Genomic DNA, 13,025 nt, shown 5'->3' with positions numbered 1-13,025 from the left:
GTGTTCATAATGAAAGGAAGAGCTGATGGGTCCGTCACGACAGTAAACCTTGTCCCTTTGACATAGGGGCGAAATTTCTCTATCGCTTCCAGTGCCGCTAACCCTTCCTTTTCGGCTGCTTTCCATGATCGCTGAGGTGTAGTGAGCTTTCGGGAAAAGTACGCTATTACATGTTCTTTGTCGGCAAGTTCTTGTGTAAGAACCCCAGCTATAGCAATGTCACTCGCATCTGTTTGACTTTAAAATGGCAATTCAAAATTAGGATTGGCCAGAATGGGCGCTGTAATAAGTTTTCCCTTCAATCTGTTAAAAGCCTTTTCTGCTATTTCGCTCCATGCTACCAGTTTTGGTTTCCCTTTCAACAAGTCTGTAAAAGGGCCTGTCATTTCACTGAAGTTTTCTATAAAACGACTGTAAAGGGCCTGTTATTTCACTGAAATTTTCTACAAACCTCCACTTTTGCGGGGTTTGGTCTCATGCCGTTTTCGGACAAGATAAAACCCAAATATGGTAACTCTGGCACGCAAAATTTCGATTTTTCTACATTAATCGACAAATTAGCGCCCCTCAAACGTTTTGCCACCTCTTGTAGATGATGGATATGCTCTTCAAATGTGTTGCTTGCGACCACGATGTCATCAAGGTACACAAACACATTTGGTTCCAGCTTCCCGTAGCCCAACACTTGGTCCATTAGTCTGGACAATGTTGCCGGGCTGTTGACCAGACCGAATGGCAAACGGGTAAATTGAAAAAGGCCACGGCCAAATACGCGGAAAGCAGTAAATTTCCATGAGGCAGGATCAAGTGGAATCTGCCAGAATGCTTTGGACAAATCGATGGTAGACAAGTATTTTGCCGAACCCACTCTTCCCAGGATCCTGTCTTGGTGAGGCAACGGGTAAGCATCTTTCCTTGTCCTCTCGTTTAACTTACGTGCGTCCAAACACATTCTCACCTTCACTTTTCCTTCACCATCATCTTCATCGGCTTTCTTCATCACTGGCACAATAAGCAATGCCCAGTCGCTGGCTCCACTATCCAATAGCCCTATCATTTTTATTCCCATCGCAGACACTTCGACAAACGGTCTATCATCGTTTTCTAAGTTTGCTCACCCACTTCTGAGTTGTACGGAACACGGAAAACTGTCGAAAGTTTTTTGACTACAATTCGACGACCTTCTACGCCGACTTCTGTCCGTTTTTTGTACAATGAGGACAGTTCTCGGTTCTAAAGTCGTAGAATCCGCAAACTGTGCAGAAAAGTTCCCTCTCTCTCAGACAAGACTGGTGGTGGAATTTTCCTCTGCAGTTGAAGCAGACAAGTTTATCAGGAATTTTGTAGTTTGTTAATCTGCGCTCTAAATTTCTTCTACTGGAGCTTAGCTGTGCATTGTCCTTGACAGGATACGCTTTCACAGGCAATGGTGTTTTAAACGGTTCGGGTTTTTGCTGCCAATTCAACCTCTCCCCGCTAGCAGGAGGGTTCCATGATTTCCCACCTGGCTTATTTGCTCTTTGGTTGCTAACGTAATTGACCTCGTGTACCTGTGTAAGCTTTGGTTGCTTATCCTTAGCTCGGTACATCGGCATGTTAACGGAGTCCAATTTCCTTCCCCATTGTTTCAGCGATTTCAGGTTTCTTACGCCCTTTACTACTAAAGCATTTTTATAATCGGAGCGTAGGTTCCTGAAAATGACATCAAATTTGCGTTGCTCAGTTGAACAGCCATGCACTGAAACATTTCTATGACTGCATTATAGTAGTCTTGAAATTTTTCATACTGCTTCTGCCATCGGTGAGTTGCTTGTTGTTCGTAATGGAAGTCCATGTCTGGAGGTTGAAACTCTAGCTTCAACTCCGTCACTAACTCTGTCCAATTATGAAAATCTTTATTACTTTTTCCCTCAATGTACCAAGCCCTAGCATCTCCAATGAACAAATGAATTGCTTCATTGAACAAGGCTCGCTTGCTCATGTTTTCCGCTTCAGCCATAAATTCGACTTCCGCGATAAATTTATTTAACCTTTTTCCTTCGTCTTTACCATCATATTTCATTCTCCAGTCCGCTACTGATCGTGGAGAGCGTCTGGGAGCATATGATCTGTCGCTATCCTCACTAGAGGAGTTACTTGAACTTGAACTAATTTCTGTTTCTTCGTGGTATATTTTTATACTATTTTTCCTTTCCGCATTACTATTCTGTTTTCCTTTCTTTACATCTTTCTTGCTTTCCACAGCAGTTTCCTTATTTTCATCCTTCAAACAACTTTTTCCTTTTTCTTTTAAGTCGTAACAGCTTAGTTTAGACTCTATAAAACCTTCCTAGTGTTTCAACATTTTGGTCATAATTTCCTCTGTTTGTTTTCCTTTCACTGTTCGTTTTCTTTTCGGTTTGGGGGTACTGGCCGCGATCTATTCACAATGGCCAGCGTCCAGTGTAAGTATTCTGTAAACGAATGCTCGGGTGCTCGGGCAGCTTACGGGTTCTACACTATTAGATTGTGTACTCTCCCGACACCTGGAAAAAATCCACCGATTTTTATATTCTAATCGTTTTCGCTGTTTACCTTTCGTGTGTTGTAGTTGTGTGCCAAGTGTTATTCACCTTCATTCTTGTTTACGTTCGTATCCAACATTCGTACGAAAGTATGGATTCGAATGAGTTCGAAAATGCCATTCTTGTATTCGTACAAAGACCATACGAATCCATTCGTATCGCATACGAATGCGATACGTATGCGAAACGGGTGGATGTCTATACAAAAAAGGTTGGTGTCTAGACTTAAGGGTTAGAAAAGGTTTGAACATAAGGAGGGAGATGTCAAGTGTGTCAAGCCGGTTGAGCGAGGCTCCTGACGGCAAACCATTTTTTAATTGAATAAAAAATAAATATGTTTTTATAATAGTTTGCATAATGAAAAGGTCTTTTTTTGAAAAACATTGACAGTTAACGTATGCATAAAATGTAAGATAAACGCGGCTACAAAAATTATCATTTCCGGAATGAAATTTATTTGGCGAAATATGAAATTGGAACCAAATTTACGAACTCCGATGCAAAAACATAAGCACGTCAAGGGCCAGCATGATGCGATAAAATTTCTGTTTACATTTTTTGTGCAGTTTGGGTTGTATTTTGTAGGCAGTTTATTCTGCTTAATTCTGGTAAATATGTTATAATTGAACGTGTCGTGAGGTGAAAGCCGACAGATTTGAATTGTGATTCGGCAGGAGTGATAGTTTTTCCTTATATAGGCGACTAATATGCATGGCCGATAAGAAAATCATCCTGGTCTACAAGCGGCCTGAATAGCAGGTAAGTTTGTTAATGGAAATGATTACTTCCACTAGCCGAAACTGAAACTGATACCGATTTTGTTGCAAATTATGGTGGCGAACCAGCCTGTGGCTGAAAGCCACCTTAATAAAGTTGAAAAAAAGTTGCAAATTTGTGTGCTGCTGTTTTTAAGAGTTTTTTTTTGTTACAGAACAAACAGGTCGAACCTACAGACGACGACATTCTTCATCTAGATTCAGGTCCAGATCGCAATCTCGACGTCGCACAACGTATGGCAAAGATGGGTCAAATGTTAGCGATGATGTGAATGATCTCATGATGGCTTGGTTGCTGCTGTTGCTACTCGAAAAGCCACGCAAATGGCAAGTACAAACAGCGCGGAACAACAGGACAAAAAAGATGACATTACTGCACAGGTATGTTGTATCTATTTGTTAGTAATTTAAACGTTACTCATTTTTATTTAAATTTTGACCGTTTCAGTTATTCTTGGAAAGTGCTTTAAGACATCCTGGATCAGGCCAGAACTGAAGCTGATGCCGATATTCTTGCGAACTTGTGTGCAGCTGGTGTCACGGCCGGTGGTAGTCTGGCTGTCTCTACCACAAAAAGGGCCTAGTGAACGAAGTTGTGTCCTAGTGAATTGATGTGTGATTGTAGCGAATAGGGCTTTATTACAGAAGAGTCGACTCGACTCGCCCATGTATTTCAAATTAGGCGAGTTGCTCTTAGTAGTTACTGTAATATGGCCCTATGATGTGAGAATTCTCGTCATGTACTTTGTGAGTAGAAGATGATGAAAAATAAAATACAGTTGCTAAACCATATTACTTGAAGCTTTCCGCTCTTTAAGTTAACTCCTGTCCGTAAACTCTATTGGATTTTATATATATATATATATATATATATATATATATATATATATATATATATATATATATATATATATATATATATATATATATATATATATATATATATATATATATATATATATATATATATATATATATATATATATATATATATATATATATATATATATATATACATATATGCCCTTTTTCAAGTATTCAGGCTTTGAATATATGGAACATTGCCAGTTTTTTTTTTATTAAGAAGGTGTCTAAGCTTTTTCGCCGTCTCAGGAAACTCATTCAAGCGCGGTTCAGTTTACTCTTGAAGAGGGCAAGTTAACAGATATTTCACGCTCTATTATCTTTGCGCCCGAGATGACTATTTCAATACTACGGTTTCAATGACCACATGTTGTAAGAGTGAAGTGTTTGGGTGTGTCTCGTGATGGCCCTCTGCTTAGAACAGTGGTTCCGGCGTCCGCGGCCGGCAAGGGGGTCGCGAGGCTCATCTAGGGGGGCGCAAAGCTCTTGGTAAATTTGACAGGTAATTAAAACATCTTTCTTGGTATCTCTGTGAAAGCGGATTTTCAACTCTTCTGCGTATTAGAACCGAGGCGTGAAACAAATTAGACTTGCAGGACGATATGAGATTGGAAAACGCAGTCTCATATTGCAAAATTTGTATAAGAAATTCTTTTAGGGGGCCTCGAAGCTCCTTGTGTTTAGCAAAAGGGGGCCGCAGAGCCAAAAAGGTTTGGTTGGAGACTTCGTTCGCGTTTTTTCTTCACTTCATCAGTTTTTCAAGCGCATAATTCATCATATCACAAAACCAATCTGTTATAATTTTTGCTTTTCGTCCAATTGCCAATAATTTGCGTTTGGCGTACGGTTTGTTGTATGTAATAATTATAAGCTATCATGTTTAACGAGGTGACACCCGCGAAAATTATATACATTTTTTCATATTGGTTGCAAGATAATTATAAGCAACCTGGGGGGTTTCACTTAGTCAAGCCAAGTCAAGTCCTTTTGATACTTGTGGATGATGCAGAGGATTTCTCGCTTTCTAGTAGCAACTAGTGTTAAACTGATACTTCTGAAACCCGCGGTTTTATTTTCACATATAAAGATCGGCGGTTGTTGCACACTAAAATTGGCTTGCAACTCCCAGGTATATTTTTGAAGGTTCCTTGTGCAATTAGAGCTGATCCTGTTTAATCGCGGGCAGCGCTCGAGCAATCAATATGCTTCGCTATGCTAGTTAATTAAGGTGCTTGTCCGAAGGTGGTGCTCATTTACATTAGTAAATGATTACCACATTTGAACAAGCAGCAAAACATAAACTAGCATAGCCTTGCATTGTTGTCGTTTTTGTTGTTGTAGTGCCAAAACGCCGTTCAATGAAATCATCATGCGTCTCCGTTGGAAAGTCACTCCATGATGGAGTCGCACCTGATACCAATAAACATCTTTGTTGATTTATAGCTTAGTAGGCGGATTTTGGCTGAATTTTAGCTTAATAAGCAGTTATTAGTTGTTAGTTGGGATGTTATTAGTGGCACTAAAAATTAACTGAACTACTAAACTAAACTGAAAACGATTTTTTATGTAAAATTTCCTGAGGAAACCAAATAAATCAAGCGGTAGGGTCTCCTGGGTTTGGAATCCTTCAAAACGGAGAAATTCGGTTGGGATAATGATTTACACCATGTTATTGTTGTTTAAAGTCCAGTTTGGAATTTTTTCTTGAAAGGCCCATTCATTACCATCAATTTGACGTCGAACAAGTTAAAATCGGTCAAAAGGGTCAAAAGTTACAAATTTTCGAAAATTGCAAATTTAAAAAAAAGTTGATTTTTGAGCCATTTTATTTCAATAAGTGCCATACTAAAATCCAAATAAAAATCATTTTTCAACTTTGTAGACTACACACATTTACTTTATATGTACTATATAAATGTGGTTTGGTAAATCATTTTAATGTTAAAAAGCATCATTTTTTCATGAGGATGGTTCAGTTTGGAGGGTCGAATCAAATCAGCTTTGACGCACCCCTGAATCATGTCCGATTGGACTGAAATTTTGTACAGGTCATTTCTTTAAATTCGATGATGGAATTGTTCAAACATGTCATTGCCACCCTAATATATATGCATCAGGCGAATATTATTTTTCAATGCATGACACTTACAGAAGACGTCATTGATTTTAATTCGACAAATTACATAGAACAAATGAAACGTTAATAGTTATCTGAACATGAAGAAATGAGAAACAAAAAAAGTTGTAATTTTACAAAAATGAAAATATTTATTAGACAGAACGGTTCATTTGATAGTCTTCGACATGTCGTCCCGAAAAAATATAAATCGTGAAACAAAATAAAATGTTAGGGAAATAAGACAAACTATTTAATTATAAATTTAATACCTCAAAAAACCTATTTTTTAAAAATCTTTTCTATAACAAAAACTACACACTATTAGCTAAACAACGATAGTTGACTGAACTAAAGAAATAAAAAATAAATAATTTTATTTTCTACAGAACTTTTTTTTGAGATGGCAAAATTATTATTTACAGCTTCATCGAAAACACTATACGGAAAACGAACCCGTTTTGACTCTGAAAATATTTTTATCATTAATTGATAGGTCCTCGGGTCAGTCAATTGGATTCATATGTTCATTCTGTTAACGAGAAATCTAACTTTAGGGGTATTTCCTCAGTCGACTTCCTAATGACTATTGTAATATTTGAAGATTATTATAGTCATTAAGAAGTCGGCTTAGGAAAAAAGTCAAAACGGTTTTTTTAATCGTCATAGTGTGTAAAAAATTGAAAGAGTTTTTCTTTCTGACAAATTTTTATATTTACATTTTTTATTTTTCCCAGTTAAGTTGATTGGTGAACTTACAGTGTGAAGTTCTCGTAGAAAAAATTCAGACTCCTTAAAAGCGATTTTTTTAGACACAGTACCGAACGTCTTCGGTAGTGGTTTTCTTCGATAGGTTTTTGCACTACTGCTGCCAAAAACCTGCCGAAAAAAACCACTAGCGATACCCTATTTAATTTATAATTATATTATTGGTTCTAAAAAAAAAAAGTTGTTATACGGTGGATATTTTATCGAGAAGGACAAATTTATTGTCTAAAACTTTGCTCAAGACCTTATACCAATCAAATAATTCGTTCTGGCTTAAATATTGTTTCCACTTTTAATTTTTTCAACTTTTCCTTGATTTACTCCATGCTGTAGTTTTCCTCAAAAAATAAAATTTTGGACCTTTCATCATTTGTCCTTCGGGTCCTGACAGTTAATTTAACTTATTTTCTGCTAAAAAAGTTTTTTTTGGGTGTATATTTTTTAGAAAGCTAAAATTATCATTCACAACTTTGCCGTCAACCGATCAAACGAACCGTTTTGTCTCTAAAAATAAATCCTTAAAAATAAAAACAAACATCTATGCAAAGTTTCAACCAAATCAACAATGACAATGGAAAAAATTAAAACTGGGACATTTTTGTGCAATTGTTTTTTTATGGTTTTGGTTTGGTATCAGTGAAAAAATGAAGAAAGTGCCAATTTATAATTTAGTGTTTATTTCCCAATTTTCTAAATTTAGACTCAAGAATACTTGAAAACGTGTGTATTCAGGAAATTAACTAAGAATTTTTAGTTTCAAAATAACTGTTAAAATCATATAAGGGAACGTTCATAAATGACGTAGCATTCAAGGGGGAGGGGGGGATTGGTTGTTTTGTGAGAAAATGTGACAAGGGGAAGGGTGGGGGGTTAAGCCAAGCTACGTGGCGAATACGAAACCAAAAAAAAAAAGATTTTTTTTAATTGTTCTTTTTTATCACTTTGTCTGTTTAGGGTAATGTTTTATAACTTTCTTGTCTTTTTTTATTCATTTATGTGTGTTTGATGATAAAATTTGCAAATATCTTGGGGTGGGGTGTTTTGTTATGAAGCTACGTGATTATATAAAGGAAGAGTCTTGATTTTGTGACGAAATGCTACGATGGGGGAAGGGGGAGGGAAAAAAACCCTAGAAAAGCTGCGTCATTTATGGATGTTTCCTAACACCATGAATGAAATTATTCTCGAAATTGTTGAATTGGAAAAAGAATCTAAAGCTTAACTTTTTTATACACGGACTAATGGCTGACAATCCCACAAAACTAACCGTCACAGTCGACAAATAGATCTCAAAATTCCCCTAAAAAAAAACTTCTTTCATTTCTCCATTCTGATTTTTTTGTCAAAAAATTTTGTTTTCATTATTTATGGATCAGTTGCTTGGTTTATTGAATAGTACTTTAAAAACTTTATGAGCATGAGCATGAGCATGAGCATGATTGACCGCCCGCGGTTGCTACTCCGTTATTGCCAGATCAGCTGAAATTACACAGAGAACCAACAGATGATGCTTGGGACCAACATGCATCCTCAATGTGTAAAAACTGGTGACCTTAATCTTTATATTAGGCAATACCAGCGCCGGCCGCATCCGAATGCAGGTCAAAGAAGGAATTTGTATAGGAAAATGTTGACGTGATACTCGCTTATTGGAAGCCGAGAACACCTCTGCACTTCCACGAGAAATCACTGGGATGTTGGAGAAAGGGCAAGGTACACAGCAGGGTTCGTTTTGGTAAACGATGCGCTGGTTTCAAGTGTCGGGTTCTTTAGAACAAGTATCGCGCGAACATGTTCATTATATCCGCCACGATATTCATAATGCGAATCGAACTTATTCAGTTTGACAATGTAACACCGCAACAATAAATCGTACGCGAGAATACTAGACCTTTGATCAAATTGGGACAACTTCAAATGATATGGTATCTCCTCGTAAGGTGATCCTCTTTTCCTCTTGACACCGAAATCAAGGGCGCGTTGTTGATCTATCTTTAGATAATTGGACCTCATGAATGTATCGACGCGGAGTCTAGGGGTTCGTTCAACCGGACATTTCTACTTAACAAATCGACCAACGACGTTTCTCGTATACACTTTGTCTGCTCTAAAAAAACGATACGATCCCGCGAAAAACACACCTGAAAAACAGAATATAACAATGATGCGCGCTTATTACGAAAACGAACCATGAGTATATTTCTTGCCAAACGGTCCGCGATGTAGCCTTTGCTACTCGTAGCCATCAGCTATTTGTCAATCCCGAGTACTTTCGAAGTAACGACTGCACGTCGGCCGACGCGATTCTTTAGAGGGTATACATTGTGTTTTCGTTCATCGCGATATTTATCGACCCGACGAAATCTTCGGTTAAACAGTCACAGTGAGACATGAACAAGTATCTGGGTACAGCCCTCGAAATCACTATATTCTAAAAACGTTCATATAAGTAAAATGCTCCCGAGCCGGAAACGCAGTTTACATCGAAGCACTATGCACGACCGCTCTATTCCCTCCTACCGACGCAGAAACTCGGGGATTCTATCTTAGTTGTCGATGCGAATGTTGCCTATTAAATAAAAAAAAATTGGCAAAATTTCATGCATGCAAAGCCTTAATAATTTAAAAATGCGAATTTCCATATTGACCAATATATGGTCTTAAGTTTGTTAACAAAATGCCGACCTAGTCATGTTTGGAACATTGTATACAAAACATAAACAGCCCAAAAGCTAGAAAAATCGGAAAAGTGAAGCATAAGATTTCATGTATTATCACTGCACCATACTCCCAGCTTCCATAAACCACACCATTGCTCTCGAGGTGAGAACATGTTTGCTAATAAAACCCTACTTGAAGCCTGACCGTGCAAAACCGTGGTAGATGACGGATTCAAAGTATACTATGCGTCATATTGGCTCATTACTAAGTTGAGCTACCCATTACCTTATAATGGGTGTGATACTGTTGGAAAGATAGAAAAATGGCAAAGTTTGGTGCATCTAAAACATTAAGTGCAAACATCAGGTGTAGATGTACATACTAATCAAAAGTCTTGAAATTATTGACAGGACCAAACCAATCATGATTATTTCAGGCTGACTCAATAATCCTCGAAAGTCAAACTCGACTCCATTGAATTTTCTATTACCTGTCATGCGAGAGTCAGTGCGTTTAAAAATTCATGGCACACGACACATCAGTAAATACAACTTAATTAATCTATTCTACCATAAATTCTAATAAACAACACTATTACACAAAACCACACGAAAAAAGTCTCCAGAAAAACATCTTAATTGCACTCTGTTTTCTATTTGGACAATCGAAACTGTAACAGTTAAACATTCATAACGGCCACAATCAAACGGCAACGGCACGGCAACGTCGTTCCTCAAACTGGCAACTACGTGGTATCCGGTGGATCATCACATGATGGAAACCATATTCGAACGCGGACCAATTAGAAAAAAAAAAATTCCAAAAGCGAATCGTGTATGTCGTATCGAGCCCGTTGATAAGATAACCTACCTCACCTGACGATTCTTGTGGGAGAAAAAAAGTAAAACATTTCAAGACTCATCGCACAAACAAAAAAAAACCCTACTCGCAGCCAAAAAGCTACCACACCTCGTGCACCCAACAGATCACACATTCACGCTTCTGCCAAAGTCCAGACCCGCTAAAAACCACTACACACATAGCCTTACATTCATGAAATGTTTGATACAAAAAACATATACTCATCTGTTTTAGTTTGGTTATGCCTATTCGGGTTATTCGCGTTGAAAGAGATTTTGAAGGCTGTTCGCACCTACGTGAACTCTCATATGCAATTGTCAAAATGTGCGTGATGACAAAAGCAAAAATATTTCCTTCCTTCTTTTTCGCATGCAAAAACCAAACAAATATCAGCAACACCGTCAACGCGAATACCAGCGAAACAAACGCCGACTAGCACAGCGCAACGCTATTCTCTACGCTCTCCAGGAAGTGCCGTTCTCTTCGTTCACACCACCATATGCACTCCATTATCGCACGTTAATAATGAACCGCTTGTTAGCGCGACGCACGAAGTAGGCACTCACACTCACGCAACCTAACTGGCCTAAAAATTTTCAATTTGATTTCGTGGATAAATTATAACTTCCACGCATAGAACACTGTGTTTTTCACAAAACCTCCACTTTTCTCACTTAAACAAAGCATCACAGATCACAACTGTACACTTTTTAGCAAGTTTGGCCCCTCATTTCACTTATAAATCAATAACTTTAACGGATTGCTTTCGGGGCACGTATTATCGGTTAGTCGCGTGCCAGCTCCTCCAATGGCTGACAATCCCACAAAACTAACCGTCACAGTCGACAAATAGATCTCAAAATTCCCCTAAAAAAAACTTCTTTCATTTCTCCATTCTGATTTTTTTGTCAAAAAATTTTGTTTTCATTATTTATGGATCAGTTGCTTGATTTATTGAATAGTACTTTAAAAACTTTATTACTAATAACTGAGATAAGATAAAAAAGGTCTCGTGGTATTCAAAAACACAAATGAAAAAAAAATGAAGCAGAAAGAAACAAATTTGAAACTATTAATTTTGACATATTTCAGTATTTTTGTACCATTTATCAATATTCTACAAGCATTAGACGCGTTCGTTCTACCGAACAGTTATTTGATACGTGATCCCGTGATCTCGATTTGTGACACGTGATCTCTGGATGCCAATCAAACTTCAAATTCCTTTAGCAGTAGGAATCGAAAGTTTCGTCGTCTCGAAGGAAATCCCCATGCAAAGTTTTAACTCAATCGGACTTCGGGAGTCGTCCTTTAAAGCGGTGAAAGTTTCACCTTACCACTCTCATGCAGAGTCACAAACCAACACTATTCATTTGTAAAAAACGTAATGTTCATGTGTATCCTGAATATTTTAAAATTTCAATAAAATCATATTTTTTTACTCACACATTGGCCTACTGTGCGGTAAAACGAACAGTAAAAAACTCGGTTATGGAAAATTGGAAAGAAGTTTTTTCACTTTTTTTTTCTTGATTAGAACAAAACAACAATACTACAGTCATACCTCGATATAAGGCAACCTCGATATAACATAACTCGATATAACGTAACTTTTACCTCGATATAACGTAACTTTTTAAATTGAAATTGAAAATAAATGATACAGCAACTGTTTTGGGCTATAAACTGCTTAAAAAAATGTTTGTAGTATGTTTTAAATCCCATGCGAAAATTGTCCAAAATGGGCAAAAGGAAGGTTTAAAAATACTAATAGGTGATGGAAAATATGTTTTCACGCATCCTTCAGTAACAATTCAGTCTTGCGTCAATTAAAAAAATTTGTTTGCTTGTTGAAATTTTCTCTAAATGGGCATAAGAAAGGTTTAAAAATACTGATAGGTGATGTAAAATAGGTTTTCGCGCATCTGTGAGTAACCACCAACAGTCTTGCATCAATTAAAAAAACCTTTTTTTGCTTGTTGAAAATTTTCCTGAATGGGCATGAGAATGGTTTGAAAATACTGATAGGTGATGGTAAATAGGTTTTCACGCATCTTTATGACCTCTTGTATCAATTGAAAAAAATATTTTTTTTGCTTCTGAAAATATTTCTAAATGGGCGTGAGAAAGGTTTAAAAATACTGATAGGTTATGGAAAATAGGTTTTCGCGCATCTTTGAGTAACCATTAACAATCTTGCGTAAATTGAAAAAAAAATGTTTTGCTTCGATATAACGTCACGAAAATAAAAATAAAGTTGCCTTATATCGAAGTATAACTGTAGTACATAACGGATTAATTTTAAGTTTCTCAAAAATAAAATTTAAAAGAAAAACAACTTTTATCTTCGTAAATAGAAAAAGAGTATTTATTAAGAATTTTGTTAGTCAAAAATGTTTTTTATAGTGTCAATTT

General features: G+C 37.0%; 1 long non-coding RNA gene across 1 annotated transcript; it reads left to right on the top strand.

The window, feature by feature from the left end:
• Positions 1–3,112: 3,112 nt before the first annotated feature.
• Positions 3,113–4,132, top strand: LOC129726308 (uncharacterized). Its single transcript, XR_008728320.1, has 3 exons — positions 3,113–3,323; positions 3,496–3,721; positions 3,789–4,132. It is a non-coding gene; the product is annotated as an uncharacterized LOC129726308 (long non-coding RNA).
• The last annotated feature ends 8,893 nt before the right edge of the window (positions 4,133–13,025 follow it).

Source organism: Wyeomyia smithii, chromosome 1 (genome assembly GCF_029784165.1).
Source record: "Wyeomyia smithii strain HCP4-BCI-WySm-NY-G18 chromosome 1, ASM2978416v1, whole genome shotgun sequence".
NCBI classification, from domain to species: domain Eukaryota; kingdom Metazoa; phylum Arthropoda; class Insecta; order Diptera; family Culicidae; genus Wyeomyia; species Wyeomyia smithii.
Note: the sequence above shows the minus strand (reverse complement) of the source record. Positions and strands in the feature narration are given on the sequence as shown.